The following is an 8183-nucleotide window of genomic DNA, read 5'->3' as shown; positions in this document are numbered from 1 at the left end:
AAAAAAGTTTTCTTTCTCTAAAATCAAGAATATATTACACGTTATCAAATTTCATCTAAATAAGGTTTATTAAATCTGAATAGATAGAAAAAATATTACACAAGAACCATATTACACAAGAGCCACAAACGGTGGAAAGCAAAAACAAAAAGCAATTTCCTGAATATTATTAAATTCGAATATTAACTTCTGTTGCAGACCATGCAGCGGAGCCACAAACGGTGGAAAGCAAAAACAAAAAACAATTTCCTGAATATTATTAAATTCGAATATTAACTTCTGTTGCAGACCATGCACCGGAGCCACAAACGGTGGAAAGCAAAAACAAAAAGCAATTTCTTGAATATTATTAAGGGCTTTTTGCAAAAGTGACTCAAAACTTGGAGTCAAACAGAAAACTAACCTTTTCTTTTGACTCCTTTTTTTTTTGAGATTTTAACCCCACACCTGCATTTTATCTACGAAAATGCCATTAACATTTTTTTTTTTTTTTTTTCAAAAATGGTTTCTTTACTGTCTCAACCTCATCTTCTTCAAGTATTTACAATATTGCCACTGCAATGAATAGTGGCAACAACCTTGTACGAACTGTTTGGAGCTTTTATTGCCCTTTAATGCACGTAAATCTCTTTACACTCTCTCTGTTTCAATTGTTATGAACTAAAAACAACATTTCTTTCACTTTCTCTCTATATTCATCCAAAAAACTCAAGCTTTTGATTCAAAATATGGGCTATGGTTGACAGAGCCATATTTCTTTCGTTTTGACTTACGGTTGCTTTCGTTTGAGGTTCTGGGTGGTTGGAGAAGACCTTGTGTGCAAACAAAGTCATCTCACCTAGTTTAAGGTACGAATTTGAATTTTTTTTCAAGATCTGTTCGCGTAGAAGACTTACTAGTAAGTCATCTGTATGTAGAAGACTTACTGATGAGTCTTCTGGTCAAACGGACGACTTAAATTAAGTCGTCCAGCTTTGTTTGTTAAAAAAAAACACTCCAGACGACTTATATATACGTCGTCTACGAGAAACGGGCTAGTTTTGCATTTGACCGAATCGTGTCAGATCTTTGACTATTTCTGGACGACTTATAATTCAGTCGTCTCTGGGAAAGTTAAAATTTCAATATTTTATGAAAACTTGACGACTTACGTGTAAGTCGTCCTAGGTTAGTTTTGTAATTGAAAAATAAAACTTCATAATTTAACTTTAACCAGATGACTTAATATAAAGTCGTCCCTCCAGAAGACTTAATTTAAAGTCGTCCGGGGAAAGCGAAGTCGTCCAGAATTTTTCCCAATTTTCTGGTCAAACCTTGCTTATCCCGGACGACCTTAAATTAAGTCGTTTAGCTGGACGACTTTCATCTAAGTCGTCTGGAGAAAGTTAAATTTCAAGTTTTATTTTTCAATTACAAAACTAACCTAGGACGACTTACACGTAAGTCGTCAAGTTTTCATAAAATATTGAAATTTTAACTTTCCTAGAGACGACTGAATTATAAGTCGTCCAGAAATAGTCAAAGATCTGACACGATTCGGTCAAATGCAAAACTAGCCCGTTTCTCGTAGACGACTTATATATAAGTCGTCTGAAGTTTTTTTTTTAACAAACAAAGCCGGACGACTTAGAATTAAGTCGTCCCTTTTAATTTTCAATTGCAAAAGTGACCTCTTTAGACGACTTACCTTTAAGTCTTCTGGACGACTTAATGCTAAGTCGTCTGCGGCAATGTTTATTGAACTTCTTCATTTTCTCTATGTTTACTAATGTGTTTTATTTTGAATATTTGTAGATGATTTTTCAGTTACATGCAGTGTATGGAGAATGGTTGTTGAGAGATTTCCGTTGGGATTTTGTGGTTGATGATCTCAAAGGAGCAAGATTGTTTTTATTGAATGAAGATTCAACACATGCTGAACTTGTTGCAATGGCTCAAGAAGATTATAACCTGGACATGAGAACAGTGAGTGTGGAGATTAGCTACTCATTACCAGCAGAAATGATGATGGCTCCAGGCAGTCTTCCCATTCATGTTACAAGTGATAGACAAGTTCGAAACTTGCTGGAGATACTCAAAACCCATAGAGTATGTCTTTGTGTATCAAGCCGCAGCAAGGTCGAAATGGTTTCAGAGAAAAGGGATATTGATGAAGCTGGTGAATGGGAAAAAGATGTTGGTGATAATGATGAAGCTGGTGAATGGGAAGAAGATGTTGGTGATGATGATGAAGCTGGTGAATGGGAAGAAGATGTTGGTGATGATGATGAAGCTGATGAATGTTTTGAAGATGTTGGTGATAATGAGGAGGAGGAAAATGGGGAGGAGGATGCTGATAATTCTATTGTTGGTGAAACGGATCAGAATGGTGGGGATTACAGTCTTTATGGAAAGGTTCCAGATGAGGACGAGGAAGATGATGATAATATTTGTTTTGAAGAAATCCAAAAGACTTATGCTAAGACAAATGCTATTGAAGGAGGAAAATCGAATGGTACCAGTATCTATGTCAACCAGAGTTTTGTTAGCAAGGGTGCACTGCTTTCAGAGCTGCGGTTGGCAGCAGTGAGGGGTAAGTTTTCTTTCAGATTATACAAATCAACGAAAACTCTCGTTGTGGCAACATGTCCGGTTAGCTATTGTGGATGGAAGGTCAGAGCGAGTGTCAAACATGGGACAAACACGTTTTGGGTAACAAAGTATGTGGAAAAACATTTATGCTCAGCGGGAGACCGAATCGCTCAGCGGAGACACTGTACTCCGAAGTATGTAGGTAGTCTTTTCATTGATCGTGTTGGAATCATTGATGGGATAACTCCGCAGCATATCACTGATGCAATGAGGAACATGTTTGGCATGGCGCTTGATTACACCACTTCATACAGAGCACTGTTATATGCACAAAGATTGGTGAGAGGATCAGCAGAAGAAGGGTATTCGCGTCTGGCATCATATCTCGAGCAAATCTCCATTGCAAATCCTGATTCTATCACGGCGATAGAACTTGATTCTATGAAAAGATTTAAGTATCTATTTCTCTCTTTTGGAGCTTCTATCAAAGGTTTTAAGTATCAGAGAAGGGTCATTGTGGTGGATGGAACTCACCTAAGTGGAAAGTATGGAGGAACTATGTTAGTTGCAGCCGCACAAGATGGCAATTTTCAGATATTCCCATTGGCTTTTGGGATCGTGGATGAGGAAGATATACCTTCTTGGGAATGGTTTTTCACAAAATTGGCTAGTTGTATATCTCATGACAAGCCTCTGGTGATAGTCTCCGACCGGCACAAGGCCATTAAAAGTGCGTGTGATAAGGTGTTTCCTTGGGCAACCCGAGGAATATGTTATTATCACCTTCAAGATAACATTGTCAAAAAGTTTAAAGGGAAACATCTCATGTACTTGGTGAAAGGGGCTGCTTATGCTCACACGGTTTACGATTTTGACCGGTACATGGCTGAGATACGGAGTGCAAACCCGGAACTTGCAACGTATTTGGAGAAAGCCGACGTCAGGCTATGGTCAAGGGTTTATTGTAAGGGGAACAGGTTCAACATAAAAACAAGCAACATTGCTGAATCTATTAATTCCGCACTGAAGCGAGCAAGAGGATTTCCGATTACGTTCCTGCTGGAGTTCATAAGGCAGAAGTTAGGAAAATGGTATTGGAAAAGGAGACAAGATGCTTTGAGTCTCACAACTGAACATAGCGGGGGTGTTGAATACTTGCTTGCTGTTCGAGAAGAGATAGCGGGTACGATGACGGTCGAACCAATTGATGGATGGCATTTCTTTGTCAAAGGTGGCAAAATGGACTGTGTGGTTGATTTGGAACATGCAAAGTGTGATTGTGGTGTCTATGGAGTGGAGAAAATACCTTGCTCTCATGCTATAGCTGCTGGAATACATGCTGGTTTGCATATCTCCACACTTGTATGTCCACTGTACTCAAAGAATTATCTGTATGCAGGATACTCAGAGAATATATATCCTATCGTGTCACAACATATTGAGGAACGAGAATGCTTTCCTCCAGAACTAAAGCGTGGTCGGGGGAGACCGAAGAAATCAAGATGGCAATCTTGGTTGGAGCTATCTAGGATGAGAGGACACAAACCCAGGAAGAAACACAGGGCACGGAGATGCTCAAACTGCAAGGAAACTGGCCATACGAAACCACAATGTACACAACCAGTTGACTAGTTGTCCAGACGACCTAAATTTAAGTCGTCCAGTCTTGATTACCCGTCCAGACGACTAAATTTTTAGTCGTCCAGTGTATTTTATTTTTAGACGACCTTCTACTAAGTCGTCTAGTGTATTTTATTTTTAGACGACCTTCTACTAAGTCGTCCAGTGTATTTTATTTTTAGACGACCTTCAACTATCCCTTCAAGTGTATTTTATTTTTAGACTACCTTCTACTATCCCTTCAAGTCGTCCAAACCTTCTAGACGACTTATTTGTAAGTCGTCCAGTTGGAAAACCTTCCAGACGACTTACAATAAGTCGTCCAAACCTTCTAGACGACTTATTTGTAAGTCGTCCAGTTGGAAAACCTTCCAGACGACTTACAATAAGTCGTCCAAACCTTCTAGACGACTTATTTGTAAGTCCTCCAGTTGGAAAACCTTCCAGACGACTTATAATAAGTCGTCCAAACCTTCTAGACGACTTATTTGTAAGTCGTCCAGTTGGAAAACCTTCCAGACGACTTATTTGTAAGTCGTCCAGTTGGAAAACCTTCCAGACGACTTATTTCTTCCAGACAACTTATATCATGTTCAAATACAAAAATCATGTTAAAAAATCATGTTCAAATACAAAAATCATGTTCAAATACAAAAATCATGTTAAAAAATCATGTTCAAATACAAATCTAATCATACATGCCCACGAACTTATCAACATCCACATTTTCTTTCAGATGCTGATCAACAAGCTCCTTCCATATATCCACCGCCATATTATCCCTCATTTTCTTCGCGTTGCACCTAGCAAAGTCTTTAGGGTCAAAGGAGCCCCCGAGCGCATGACATTCAATGTACTTTACAGTGTACACGCCACAATCACCATTGTTGGCCGTGGGTACACCTTTCAGCGGTCTCTCATATGTGTATGGCTCCAACCCGTATTTGACCCGCATTTCGTCGGTGGCTGCGCACTCAACAAGCAGATAAGGGACCATCTGGAGAAAAGGCTCCATTATCGCATCCCATGCGTCTGGTACACTAGATGAAGGTATGCTGTCCCAGACGACTATGTGCCTCTTAGGGATCGATATCCAAATAGCAACCCAATGCTTGTCGTCCAAGTTCACTGGCGCATAGATATCATCAATGTCCTCCCCCCACTTCTTGTTTGATTGGCAAAATGAAGGTATTGATCCGTCATAAAAATACGACGCCCCACCAGGTAGAACTCTTCCTAAACCTTTGTGATCAGGTTCCGATGTTTTGAAGAGCTGATACTGCTCTCTCCAAGACTGAGAAAAGTTGTGATCCAGGAAGCACATTCGCTCGCTCCTGAAAGCTTGTGGGTTCTCCTGATACCTCTGCCTTAGCACATTAATCCAAGCATCTATATGCTGCATATTAAATATAACAAGTTAGAAGTTACCAGACGAAGACGACTTATATTTAAGTCGTCTACGTGGTCGTCCAAGTAGACGACTTTCCAGACGATTTATCTTTAAGTCGTCTGGAAAGTAGTCTACTTGGACGACTTTGTAGACGACTTAAATCGTGTGCAGAAGACTTACGCAGTCTTCCAGCCATCCTCTGGCTGTCCGGAGGAAGTGGTACCACCTTGTTGGTGATGTACGTGGTTTGTCCTCGATCTTAGTTAAATAATGACTGCAAACAAAAAAGCAATCAGTTTTGGACGACTAAATCAAGCTATTATGGGTAAAGCAATCACTTACGGATCAGTTTTCAACCAATCAGCGAGTTCCTTCAACTTTTCTTTGTTTACTGGCGGAAATGGATTATAGGCTGCCACTTTATCTTTTTTTTTCTCTGCCATATAAGGAGATCTCACAGTAGGAGCAGGTTTCTTCGCTCGTTTACTCTTTGCACGCTTGTCCAATACAACCAGGCTCGGTTGTGAAACTGGATCGCTTGGCTCGGTGGAAGCGAGGCTCGGTTGTTGATCTGTGGAAGCGAGGCTCGGTTGGTGATCGGTGGAAGTGACAGCAACAATCTCTTTGGAGGTGACACCATCTGCTTTATTTACCGAGTTCGCCTCGGTTGCTGTATCCTCCGGCAACCATCTCTGCAATAAAAGTTGCACACAAGTTAACCCTGGACGACTTAAATAAAAGTTGTCTGGACGACTAGTTGACCCTGGACGACTTAAATAAAAGTTGTCTGGACGACTAGTTGACCCTGGACGACTTAAAATTAAGTCTTCCGTGGTCAACTAGTCGTCCAGACAACTTACGTTTAAGTCGTCCAGGGTCAACTAGTCGTCCAGACAACTTTTACAGTCGTCTGGACAACTAGTTAACCCTGGATTTGATACTAACATATTTGATTTGAGGAGGCTGTTTCTTTTGAGGAGGAGGCTGTTTCTTTTGAAGAGGAGGAGGCTGCTGCTGTTTCTTTTGAGGAGGAGGAGGCTGCTGTTTGGTTTGATGAGGAGGAGGCTGGTTACTAACCACGGTTTCCTTGGCATGAGGGGTAGCCTGTTTGTTTCTACCCCCGGTTTCTTTGGCAAGAGGGGTAGGCTGTTTATCTTGAGGGGTAGCCTGATTGGTTAGAGGTGGAGGGGTAGCCTGATTGGTGACACCAACCTTCTTCTCCACAGCTTCCAATCTATCAGACAACTTCCTAAACTCCCTCATGCACTTATTAAACCCTTTTTTCATAGCCTCAGCTACGCCCTTGAACATAATTTCCAACTCCTCTCTGGTCACCCCTCTAGCCTCTTCTCTAGCCTCTTCTCTAGCCTCTTCAGGAGCCTCTTTACGAGCTTTCTTCCGAGGTCTTGGATTGTCTTCCTCCTCCTCCTCCTCCTCCAACACAACCATCTCTTTGGCCTTCTTCGATGGAGTCACAACCTTACATAATTCCTCCTAAGACATATGTTAATTACATAACCCTAGCGCATATGTCTTTCTGTTGGAAACATATGTTAATTAAATAATTACTTATATTTAAGTCATCTACTAAGTCATCCAGTTGGAAGACAAAGCCGGACGACTTAAATTACTTACAAGTCTTCCAGTCGCAGAAGGAGTTGGAGTACTCGTCATTGCGGTTATAGATCTGAAAAAATAAACGTGAAACGGTGAGAATGAGTAAATTGATAGAGACAACGTTTTATGTTCATCTTTTCCTCGAGATTGATGACTTAGCGGCGTTAGGGTTTACAGAGAAACGGCGCTAAGGTTTACAGAGAAGAAGCGGCGGCGCTAGGGTTTAGAAGAAGCGGCGGCGCTAGTGTTTAGAGGAAGCGGCGGTGAGAACGTTGGTGACCACGGTGGCGAGGGCGACGGTTTGTTCGGAAATAGTGGAAGCGGCGGCGCTAGGGTTTAGAGGAATCGGCGGCGCTAGGGTTTAGAGGAATCGGCGGCGCTAGGGTTAGAAGAAGCTGCGGCGACAACGGTGAGAATGAAGTGAGATAGATAGCCGACGTTGAGATGGTTGTGTTGGAGGAATTATGTAATTAACATATGTCTTTCTGTTGCAGACCATGCACCGGAGCCACAAACAGCAAATAACGATTACATTTCACGAGATTCGTGCGTCATTAAATTAAAACAGATGGAAACAATAACCATGCACTGGAGCCACAAACGGTGGAAAGCAAATATTTATTTTCCGGAATATTATTAAATACGAATATGGACTTTTGTTACAGACCATGCAATGAAGCCACAAGCAGCTGATAACATGCCTCTCCAAGTACCCAGTGAACATCATACCGACATCCAAGATACTACTGCTTTTGGAGTAATACATATTTAAAGACCATTACATTTCACGAGATTCGTGCCTTGGGCATCTCCATCTCTATTCCATTTTTTCTCTAAAATGGAGTAAAAGTGATTATGGAGTAAAGAATGCTCCAACCCAACCTCATATCTCACTCCATAATGAAGTTTACTCCATAAATGGAGTAATCTATTTTTTTTTTGTTCATCACTCCATTATAGAGTGGGAAATGGAGTAGGATTGGAG

The sequence above is a fragment of the Brassica napus genome, chromosome C9 (genome assembly GCF_020379485.1).
Source record: "Brassica napus cultivar Da-Ae chromosome C9, Da-Ae, whole genome shotgun sequence".
NCBI classification, from domain to species: Eukaryota; Viridiplantae; Streptophyta; class Magnoliopsida; order Brassicales; family Brassicaceae; genus Brassica; species Brassica napus.
The sequence above is the reverse complement of the archived record's forward strand: the minus strand, read 5'-3'. Positions refer to the sequence as shown.